This window comes from Drosophila subpulchrella, chromosome 3R (genome assembly GCF_014743375.2).
Source record: "Drosophila subpulchrella strain 33 F10 #4 breed RU33 chromosome 3R, RU_Dsub_v1.1 Primary Assembly, whole genome shotgun sequence".
Classification (NCBI taxonomy): Eukaryota; Metazoa; Arthropoda; class Insecta; order Diptera; family Drosophilidae; genus Drosophila; species Drosophila subpulchrella.
The window spans coordinates 3,146,119-3,158,773 of NC_050609.1; the positions used below are offsets into that span (position 1 = coordinate 3,146,119).

At 39.5% G+C, this 12,655-nt stretch overlaps 1 non-coding gene across 1 annotated transcript; it reads right to left on the reverse strand.

Annotated features, from left to right (window-relative positions):
* Nucleotides 1–7,926: 7,926 nt before the first annotated feature.
* Trnat-agu lies at nt 7,927–8,000 on the reverse strand. The gene has a single exon. It is a non-coding gene; the product is annotated as a tRNA-Thr (tRNA).
* Between the last annotated feature and the right edge of the window lie 4,655 nt (nt 8,001–12,655).

The window sequence follows — 12,655 nt, forward strand, 5'->3', positions numbered from 1 at the left end:
TTTACCTACTATAATATTCATTTTAAATACATTAAAATATTTATAGATATTAAAACTACTTTGGTACTGTAAAAGACTAACAATAAATACTAAACATTTCTTACAACATTTCTTGGTACCTAACGTAAGCATACGCTTCTAGTTTTTAAATCTCAAATACGTTAGGTTCTGATTTTTTCAAAACGCCATTTTCCTGAGACCCTATAAAAGTCGATGATGAAGATCCCCATAATTGCTCCCTAAACAAAAACAGAGGCTGACTGGAGCGGGGGGCACGAGCTGCGGGGACCAATCAACAGTGAAAAGATCAGAGGCTGGGGCAGCAGCATCGGCAGCCGTCGAAGCATCAATCAAATCAATTATTATCGACAACGGAGAGTTCGTGGAAATTGTATGCGGTTGGGGCTGAAAGCGGAATCGGAATCGGGCCGAGATGGAGATGGAGATGGGAATGGGAACGGGAATGGATGTGGATCTTTATGTGAAGTTGAAGCTGCAGTTTGACGGAGCCGCGTCTCAACCGTTGGCCGCCATTAATAAGCATCTTTGGCGGCGCATTTGTTATTTGATTGGTAAATTGAGATGCCAAAGCAAAGATAATGTCCCGCCCGGTCGGTCTTAGCCACTCGGTCCCAGACGAATGTAAATGGCTCCAGTAGGTAGCCAAGATGGCCGCCGATCGAGCGGCTGCATCACGAACGGATCGGGCCAAACGCCAGACGGCTAACAATGCCAAATTACAGGGGAAACATCTGCCACATCGGCCGAAAGAGGCCCCCCAGGCTGAATTTGCTCAATCCACAGTCAGGGCTGCAAGAAACATTCGATTTCCCATCATATCCTCAGATCCCCGCTATTAAAAACCTCTCCAATATGTCAAAAACCATTAAAAAAAAATTCTTATCCAAATACGTATCCAAATCCCACTTAGTCTAGATGATCTTTCAGATCAATGTAATGTTGTATGTTGCTTTAAACTATTAACATTAAACCATATTCCTTAAAAATTAAAAAAAAATCATTTCATTTAAGTAGTAATTGATTTTAGAGACTGATAGTTTCCATTTAAAATGTATTTACATATTTATTATTAAACCTCCATACATTTCTGTGTAATAGAACATTATTCAAAAAGCGAATTTAGTTTAAGATCCTTAAAAGAATTATGGAGTATAACGTCAAAAAGTTTCCATTAAAATGTATTGACATTTATTAATTTTTTTTGTAAAATAGTTGTAATCTTTTTTCTTAATGACTTGAATCTTAGCTAACACCTCAGGATTCATATATGTGATATGTGGTCGCTGCGGGAGGAAAGAAAGCTTGTCGTTTTTGAGGAACTGGGCAAATGTCGCGGCAAATCCAAACAAACAATTCATCAAAAGCGGCGACAATTAAGCAATGAAGTGAAATGAAATTCAAATGAAAAAATTCATAAGCGCCAGTTTCGAGAGGGGGCGGTGCCAAAAGGGTGGGGAAGTGAGGGGGGCAGGGAGGTGAGCGATTATGGAAGAAAGAAGCCGCCGACGCTTGATGAGCTTCGCCGCTGCAACTGCGGAAAGATAAATTGCCCCGCTGATGTAGGCAAATGCACAGCGATCTTTTGGATCGCTCAGATGCTCTCGCTCGCAACAGGCGGCGACATAAATCATTGTGATTGACAGCTGCTGACCATGATAGTGGATGTTGGATTTGTACGATGGACTGGGGGGTGGGCACCACTCCTGCGACTGCCCGCAACTAAGCTCATTTAAATTCCATTTCAATTGGCCGAAAAAAATAAGCAATAATAAAGCGAAAACATTTCACGCGCTAATTACAGGGTGCCATCGAAAGACGAGGACTGGACACAGATCAATCATATGGGCATCTGCGCTGTAATTGAAACAAATGCCCAGCTGAACACTGAAATTATTTCATCAACACTAAGACACTACGATAATTAGCGGGAGTGTTGTATCGAATTCAGGATTACTTGCAAATATATTTCCCCAGATTGTAATATCAGAAATGTTTAAAAATTGTAACTAAACAAAACACTTTTTCAGCTTGAATACATTTTTTAATTTCTTTAATATTTCAAGCCCCAAAAATGTATTAAGATTTTTAATAATAGCTAAATTGTTAAAGTTGGTGATACAAAATTATACGTTCTATCTGATGAATCTGAGATATTATTATAAATCAGTGGTATTCACTAGTTCCCAACAACAGCTGCTGCTCTACAAAATAATCGTAAACATGTCCAATACACCCTGGCAATCAAATTAATGGGCACAACACTTTAAAGATCAGGAGCAGCTCTAAAGTTGCGGGAGGCACTCTCCAGAGGGTAAAACACGCACCAACTCGAATGAGTAAATTGTGAATAATTTCGTGTTGTCTCATCAATATAAATAAAATATTTATTAACAATTTGTTAAGAGCTATAAATCGCACTCAGCAGCAGCTTTCGGCCGATGCGAAAGTCAAAAACAGCGAGCCGAAAAACCCGGAGGGATGGGAATACCAGGGCTCCCCCAGAGCTTGGGTTCAGACTGAAGACTCTCACCAGGACTGGGGATCTGTGGGGCTCTGTGGGGATCTGTTGGGATAACAGGGGATCTCTGGGGACCTGTGCCCATCTGCGGGGGACCTCCTGTGGCGAGGGCGGCGACGGCGGCAGGCTGGGCATATTAATTGTACGCTTGTTCAGCAAGCGGCGATTGCGACCAGGTCGAATCCAGTGCCACAGATCGGCCAGATCCGTACCATATAGGTACCCCCTTCTGGCTCCGCTATATCTCGGCTGTTGGTGTCTGGCCAAATTGCTGCTATTTATGTTGGTAACTACCGTATAAACTTGGCAACAACAACACGGCACACACATGCACATTCACCTGGGACTGCACACGAGACATCGGTGGAACACGGCAAACGCTGAAATCAATATGTTCGCTAATAAATTGTCCCACAATATTCATTAAATTAAAAAAGTAACGAAAAGTGTTGTACCAGCCTTTGGCTAACAGGAGCGCATCTGCGGGGGATCCTATAATTATTTGGGCGCCAGCTTATTGGGTTAAAAACTAATGTCAGCTTTGTTAAATCAAATATATCGTTTAATCGATCAATTTCTGGTGAGCAAAGACTGTAATAGAAATGTGATTTTTTTAACTCCAGAAATATCAAATCTCAAAAATCTGGGTAATTATATTTTTGAGAAATGATGAGACATATATTATAAAAGAAAGACTTTTAAAAGTGATGCAAGCAAATTATTCAACAGACCTGGGCGAAAACGATTTAAATTGAGTATATCCCAGCAAAATTTAAGAACTTAAAATCATATAGAAAAGTAAGGCTCAGATATCCCCGCCTTTATACTCTAAAATGAATCCGCTCCTGTTGCCTCAGAGCGCGAAAATTTATTTTTAATTACGCAGCCCCAAACATGGCACAAACAGCGACCGCCACATTCTGATGCCAATACTCAGAACGATGCCGATTTCTATTCACGAATCCCGGCTCCAAGCCTGTAGCTTGTAGCCTGGAGCCTGAGGACCGAAGACCGAGCTCCAAAGACGCGGCTGGAGATGAGACTAAGGACTGCGACTGGGCCTGGAACAGAAGACTGGCGCTTGGAATGCACTGCTGACTCTGGTGCTGACTCCTCGGCCTGGACTGTGCAAAATTATGACATGAACATGAACGAAGTCCACATAATGATGTTATACAATACGCCATCTTAGCGTAAACAAGGCGAAAAGCCGCGCCACAGTCCCAAGCGCGACTCCACTGGGGACTGGCGCTTGTTGGGCCCGTAATCGTAATCCCATCCCATCCCATCTCAATCCCAGTTCCAGGCCCAATCCCACAGATCGGAGGCATAGGACATGTGTTGAGTATTTGTTGTTTGCAGTGCCCTTAGCAATGTGAAGGAGCAACCGAGCTCGGTTTGAATTCACTTTGTACACATGTACGGTCTGTTTATCAATCTTTGCCGAGATATCAATACCGAATAAAGTTAGATTCAATTATTCGAATTACGAACGATAGCGCTTCAATAAAAACGTACAAAAAACCAGCAAATACCATAGGAAACAGTAATAACTACACATCAAAATTGTTATCAAAAAGTATATTTACTTATTTAATACAAGCATTATGTCTCTAAAAAATTATAAAACGACCTTTGGTAAAGAAAAAATTAAAATGAAATTTTAAATTTTAAACAATAAATAAAATTATTTTAGAAATATTATCAATATATTAACCAAAAGTTATTAATGACAGTGCATTAGCCAAAAAAATAAAAATATAAAATACAAAACATAAATCATTTGACACTTGGACCTCCAAAATGATTGCATACTTTATGGGGACAAGCTAGATTTACTCGAGAAATTAGAAAACCTGTAATATTTGCTATTATATTAGTGGGTTGATATTGGAATATAAAATAGATCCGAAAAAAGCCCTCAAAAAACATTTAATTTTTGCTAAAGCGTCCTGAAAATCAAAATGTTTTGATAAAATGTATAACTTAAATGTTCTTTAAAAGCTGTACCAATAGAGTATAGAATATTCGCCGCCAAAGTTGTTAGGCATAATCTTCAATTTGCGTTGTTCTTGCCCAGAAGCTGTTGTCACGGTGGAGGCGCAGCATTCGCAACACAAATTCGACGTCCAGTGGATTTGGATTTTGACTTTTCTGGCTCTTTGCTGTGAAAAATTGTTTAAAGAATGAAATTTATGGATTTTGGTCACAAATATTTGTCGATGAGTTTGTGATTTATGGCCAGCATATTCGTGCTCGACTCAAAAGGTTAATGGCTGCAGCCTCATGCGAATGTTAGGAATGTAACCCAGTTTTGCTGAGGGTTTCCGCTTTAATGATGTGGAAACCGAAAGTCCCAAGTGTAAGGCCCTCTGTTCGCGTGGGCGGCTTGGCCTCAGATACTTTTTCCGTAATACATAATGCTGGGTTCTTGACTGCCATTACGCTAAATATAGCAATTACAAGCCAATTGCGAATCACAAATGCCATTGAAAATGCATTCAACAGAAGGCAGATCGCTGCGGAGAGAGGGAAAGGGGTAAGGTTATGGCTCACACGCACATTTAAGCTCTATGAATATACATACGTGTGGGCCAATGCATTCGGTTCCGTTTGTGTGCGTGAGTAATTGGCAATAACTGCAATATTCTGTCATTTGCTTCGAAATCAAGGCAACAAACTAACGTTAAAAGGTTCTGTATGAAAGGGGGTACGCCAATCCCCCACCGCCACTTCCCAAGACCCCCCTGTGACCCCTTTACACAGCGACGCAATGACAATGGCAACCTTCACACAGAAAATCGTTCATTAAGAAAATTATGGAGCTGTTATATGAAAATAAAAGGGGGCAGGTCGCCGCGTATGTTATGTGATGCGAGCGCTATCGCAAAGGTAAACAGAAGAGTCAAGATTAAGTGGGCCACTTTTCTAAGTTTTTCCCATTATTTTGTTAGGGATCGGGTATGGTATGGTATGGAACAAAAAAGGCTTTGTCTTTGGGCCCGTGAAATGAAAAGTATAAATTAATGGCGGTCTCTCTATAAATATAGTTATGTGTAACATTCTTTAAAATCCTTTGAAAACAAACCCAGTAAATTGCGTTTGAGCCGTAGTTTAAAAAAATCTAAAGCTTTAATTTTAGTCAACATTCGAAGAGTTAGATTAAAAGTTAATAAAAAGTCTACTTCCCAAAAAAATATTCTCGCTTAAAAGCTTGTACTAAATCGAAATGTTAAAAAATTTAGAAACTAATATAATATACACAATGTCATAATATGTTACTAACATTTTCTCACAAATTTAAATACGATATTTTAAAAACTATTAATTATGATGTTTTTTTTACCAATAGTGTTATTGTTATTATCTATTGCTCCATAAAATTATACCAAAACAGATCCATGTAGTTTATTTTTCTCCAATTTCCGAGATTCAATTGAACTATTAAATCACCGCAATCACGACACTTTATCTCTTATCAATTGGAGCCATTCATTCGCATGTTATCCGGCCGAAAAATCAAATGCCTCACATGGGAGACCCACTGACTGCTGCAGTCGCAGTCCCACTCAAATTGCCACTCAAATCGCCGGCGAGTGGAAGTGAGCCACTGGAATCTGGAATATGGGTGGAGACACCTCTGCTCTCGCTGCCTCTCGCTCTGCTCCATATGGCCATCTCGCTCTCACGGAGGCAAGGAATCTCAGCCACAGCAGGCGGTGGCAGCAACAACAACAATAGCCACAAAGGCAAGGCGTCGCCCAGAGCAACAAAAACCACAAGGGCAATGGGAAAAAATCAACCACGAAAATTTATGAAACACAAAAGTGGAGGAAAAAGTCAGGAAAAAAATAACCAAAGAGCAAACTTAAATGGCGACGACGACGTCGAAGTGGCGGCAGTGATTTTGAGCGACCGAAGGGGGGATTAGGGATTTAGGGGGCAAGGGGGGTTGGGGTAAGGACAAGAGTGGCAATGGCTGCGGGCACACACAGGATAATAAATAATTGCCGACATCGGCAGGAGACTTCGCTCAGAACGCTGGCAACATAATTTCTGCGGCCCAAACCTGTCAATGTATCTTCGCATCCGAGAGATGCACATGTTAGGCCCCACGAGGTGCTTCCGCCCCACACACTGAAAGAAAATATTTGTCTCTGTCTGAGTTCTTTTAATTTTAAAATTACTGAAAGAATAAATTCATCGTCTTAAAACACAACGATTTAGCCATTATACTAAGTATAATTTGTGGTACCAAAATAACGAAATTAAAAAAAATGTATTAATATATCTAACGTACTTAAGGTACCTGTTAGGATTGAACTCGGACACGCTACCCTCTAAGCTGCTCTATTTCATAGTGTTGGCTTCTTATACCTTTAATTCATTTTTTTCGTCTTATAAGAAATATATAGAAATACATTTTTATGACCTATTTTATGATCATCCTAACATTTATTCCAAAAAAAAAAATTAAAGATACAATAAAACAAAATCTATTTCTTTTTTATTCTTAAGTTTTTGTAGTGCACCTGATCCTTTCGACCATGTGCTGGAAAGTGGAAAGTTAATCCCGGATAAGCAACGCCCCTTGACACTGACAAGAGGCTTAGGGATAAAGACGGGAGGATCTGCAAACAGCTGGCCAAGTGGCCAATTCCAATTTCAATTCCAATACCAATACCTCAAGGGGCGGGGTGGGAAATGTGGTTGCAAGGTCACAATGCGCTTCTAGGCTAGACCACTGAAATCGCACCACTCCATTCCAGTTGCGTGATCCGGGTAATTATCCTACCCAGAGCGATCGATCGATTGATCGGCCGATTGATCTGCACAGGCAGCAGATCGTGACATTTGATGGACATTTGCCGCCGCTGCCGTTTTCTGTTTGCAGTTTTCTGTTTTCTGTTTGCTGTTTTCAGTTGCATTTTGCTTTTGGCCGGAGTGGATTCTGGTTGGTCGGGGTCTACTAATCAAATAGCCTGGGAGATCCCGGCTATTGGACCTCCGCTCCACTGCAATCGGCTCTCTTACAGCCTTCAATCAACTCATTAGAATCTCAATTCCACAAACTGACATCTGAGCAAATTGCCATTGACGTTGCAATTGTGAAATCAGAAGCGTTTCAATGTTTAAATGAGACAATTTGTAGCCGCTTAAATGCTCACAATGGGTTCCTATAGAAAATTGTACAAAAACATTATTTTAATAGTTCAGTGCTCCAACTAGGAGGATGTTGTAACACAATATTTAGCCCACATATAATCTATTTAAAAAAATGTTTCAATAAAATTGCTAGGGGTATGTGTACAACACGTTTTTATGTATTTAAAAATGTAATTATTAAAAAAAATTTTAAATCAAAAAAATATTCACCGAATTGTGAAAGGCCCCGGCGAGATTCGAACTCACGATCTCCTGTTTACTAGACAGGCGCTTTAACCAACTAAGCCACGGCGCCCATATATCTACCATTTTTTAAAGAAGTTTATAAGTTTTCATATCTTGGGAACTAGAACATTTCAAACGATTTTCACTTAAAATAATTAAATTTTTCTAATAGATATTTTCAAGCGAAAATGAAGTGGGTAATGAAAACAGAGAAACCAGGGGAAGTAGATAACTAAAACTTGCCATGGGAAACATTATTTTACCCACCTGGATACGTTGATAACGCCACAAACTGTGTCAAGTATTATATATGGTCCAAGATAGTCTAAAAATATCCATGATTATATTTAGATAGTATACATATTTTTTTGTATATGTAAAGACTAATTTATGAAACCAATTTTTATTTTTCCAGACTGTCAATGCAAAGTAGTATGCTTAGGAAATATATTTCCATTTTCCAACAAAGAATTAATGCAAATAGTCTTGTATCCGTTCGATTTTTTTTCTGCTAGATGGATTAAGTGGTGGAACGGCTTTACGTGAGTTCACAACATCGCTCAAGCCGCGAGAAATAAAATTACTAATGCAGATCTCACATGAAGTCAACGGAATTTATGCACACCTCTATGCATATGTTTTTTCGAGACCTTTTTACTATTACATTATATACGTCATAAACCCGGGCAAATCAAAAATTCACTTGCTCATACGGAGTTGTATAATTATTCAGCAACTCAAGGATATTTGGGGCAAGTACAGTTATAGCTGCCTAAGGGAGCCAATGAGTACGGATTATTTTTGCACTAAAGAAGTAGAGAACTTAAGAATGACTTAATTGCAAACCAGGAACCTCATCTTATGTACGAAATGGGTTTTAAATGGGTTCCACTGCTTGTGGCATGCTCGTGTTTATTTGCGCAGGGTAACAATTTGAAATTTGGCTTAGGCTGCAATTTGGCGGCGTGTTTTGCATATTATCAGCTAATTTCGCCTCCGAGATAAGCACTTTTCCTCTTAAACTCCTTGCCCCGCCAAGAGTATAATTTATGCCCCACAATTCCCCATCTTTTTTAAGGTTTTCAGCCGCGTCCCAAGTGAGTGGCAACAATGAAATTGTTCGCTGGTTCTTTGTGCAACAAAAAAATATTTATGCAAATCAAGCTGCGCTTTGTTGCTGCTCTAGCCATATTTTATTGCATTTTCAAATATAATTGCGCCTTGGGCCTGAGTATGGACATGGGCACATGGACATCGAAGTGGAGGTAGCGCTCTGGTATTTCCACATGGAGCAGCTTGGCACCGGCGATTTAATCTCGTTTAATTGCTGCGACTAAGTGCGGATATGACGGCCAGGAGGGGGATTACCTGCAGTCAGCTGCCGGCAAACGAAATTGCATCAATGTCAAGCATGTGGAGCGGCCTTTGAGACAGCACAAAAACACGACGAGGTGCACCAATTGATGGCCTGCTGCACACCTTGTCCCTGCCCCTTGCCACTGCCCCTTTCCCAAAGATTTTCCGCATTAATATTGCAATTTTATGAAAACAAGAACATCGCCGCGTCTCCCTGTCGCCGTTCTCAATTGCACCTGCCCATTCTGCGCACGGCGCGCTAGTGACAAGTCATTTTGAATATTCCTGTCCAGGGTCCTCTTGAAAAGGATACTCGCAAAGGATACTTGAAGCAAGCAATTGGCTGAGGAAGACTTCTTTATACTCTACGGTAAATGAGCGCCCCAAGAAAAAGTACAAGGAACAACTTGATATTCACAATGTTAAATTGATATTGAAAAAGACAATTTTCGATTTATAAGTGGACTAAATAAATATTTTGAGCAATGCAGAATTATCACAAGTATTTAATTAAGCTTAATATTAAACCAATATTAGTAATTTTGTGTTCATATATAAAACTAATAAAATATAAAATACAATGTATAGTAGATAGGACTAATACCGACTTCAACTAAAACATCCTTAATAATCGAGCTTATTTTTCAATTATATTCTAAAATCATAGTGAGCGTGATATATACAAGTCAGGTACTTAAAATATACCTATAAAAATATCATAATACCTGTTTCCACAGGGTCTTATCTCTCCAGTTCTCATATTCAAGGAAGGGTATTTCTCTGGCTTCAATAATCGCAATGTAATATGTAGTTAATAGCCCGCGAGGGGTGGTTTTCGACTTGGTAACGCTGCCTAGATCAAGTGGCCCTTACAGCGAAGGGCCCTCAAAATTAATAACGTTATTTTCGCATTAGGAAGCAGCCATGACACAGGCAGTTATGAGCATTTCGCGTAATTACCGTAATTATTGTATTAATTTTTTGTACGTTTTCAGAGGCCCCCAACCCCAAGTACTGGCGATCTTGACAACCCCGACGATCGATTGCATCAAGGGCGATTAGCCAGTTGAAGATACGCGTCAGTTGCAGCGCCTCGAGGAGATGGACGTTAAGTTCGGGTTGCAATTTCAAAAGCGATTATGCTAATTGACCCAGTGAGGAGTACTGTTCAACCGAGGGATATTATATATCCAGCCACACAGGGCACAATTTCAGGCAATTAATGCCGCAAATTTGGTGTACCTACATTTCGTAGCCGAATTGCCAGCTAAAATGGACACCCTCCGAGCACTTTGCTCTAAATAAATTGTAGGACCTGGTCGAATTTGCATGGCAACAAAATATAGAGTACAATAAATATTTAAATTTTATTGGAGCCCGAACCCTTGTTCAACATCCATCAACGAAATGGAGAGCGAGGCGTAGAGAAAAAAAACGAGAGAAATAAAACTTAAAAGCGTTAAATTTACGAGGTCTGGGCAAAGTGCTCGACACATTTATGGCCAAACATGGCCGGACCAACTACGATTGGTCTTCTCTTTGGGAACTCTGGTGGGTTTACTTTTTTTTACATTTTTTTAGTAGGATGGTTGGCGGGGAACTGCTTCCATTTCGCATGCGCGCGCATTTAAATTCACTTCCGTTTTTGCCGCAAATTGTTGGATGTGTATGTCTGGGTTTGAGTGCTTTGTTGGCTGCCATAAATTCATAACTTTGTGGAAAATCATAAAAACAGAATTTATGGCTTAATTATATATGTACACTCTCGGGAGCGAGGAAAGAAGAGCCAAGTGCACAGTTGGCCTCGACTTGGGCATTTCTTTTTCTTCATTTCACGCTGATGATTAAGTATAGCACACACTCTCACAGCCGCTTACACAGATAGGTACACCAATACAGTCAAGCCGCACTCGAAATAAAAAATCTGCTTAAAAAATTAGAAACAATTTATATGCATATCTTTGGAGGCGTTTCCAAATTATGCAGGGATGTTGATCAAATCAGCATTTAAACTGAAGAACTTTCTAACGGCCGTAGTTTGAATTAGAACCTCCGCTACTACTTTAATTAAATTATGATAATTATTAATTCTTGTATGTACTCAATTTTCAAACCATTTTTAGTTAATATTTAATTAAGCACAAAACCAAAACGGCCCTTAAGGTAAATGTATTTCCTTGAATTGTAAGCTAACATTTGAATTCATTAACTAAAACTGTTTGGTAATACCACTAAGTTTAGGGCAGAAACTATATTTTCTGAGCCATTGCTTTTAAGCGATATTTTTTTGAGTGCGGGAACGCGGACTTTTTGCTTGCATTTATGCTTAAATGGGCTGCAATTGTTCCTAAAACGCTGCCAACCTGCACGCGATGATGGAAAACCTCAACGATTTTCATTTTATTCTGGCCAGTCGTTGTTTATTTTTTGTTTTTGTTACTGCGGCGGCTGCTGCTCATAACTTACAATTACGTGCAGCATTTTCTTTTGTTTCTTATTGATTTTTTTTTTTATTTTATTGTGTTGGGGCGAAGAAACAAAAAATTGGGTTAAGCTGTTTTGCATTTGCAGCGAGTCCACACGCGCCCAGATAGACGATTCCCACGATTTTCTCTGGCCTGCAGATGGGAGATGGCCTAAAGGAGGAATGAGGAGGAGCAGGACCTGCAGACAGTTTGTCTATAAAGTTCTCCCCAGCCTGAAAAAAAGAGAGCCTCTTGCATAAAGCCAATTAAATTAAGAAATCTGATGCAGTCCAACGACAACAACACAGCAAAAGCGACAACGACACATGGAATAAACAAAAAATACAGAAAAAGCTGAAAAATGGAATGATGCAGAAACGTGAATCACAGAGGAATCTGGCTCGCACTCCCACCTGAACTCCATCCGTCTCTGTTCCTCCAAAGGGATGAGCCTGGCAATTGGTATTTTACAACAAACAACGCTTGCGTTCAGCTTATTTAACATAAATCGAATGGCTACTGAAATACACCCAGTCAGCCAGTCAGTTAGCCAGTCGTCTTATCTCTGTTTTTTGACTGTAGTTCTTGCTGCTGGGATGTGTGCTGCACCTGGAGAAAATAGGGGTAGCAAATTAATGGATTTTCCAAAAAATCAAGTATACGACGTGGGGACATGATAAAACTCAGGAGGATTTAAATATTTAAAATCATTTTAGTAACATAACAATATTTTATAATAATATCTATACTTGTTTAAGTATAATTTTATAAAATTAATTGTGAATACTTTGCTCTTAAATGGGACAGCAATATTATTGTTTTTGAACAAAGTGGTTGATTTTATTGCTTGTTATTGCTTTATATTTGTGTAGTAACTTAAAACTTATAATTCTTAAAAATAGAT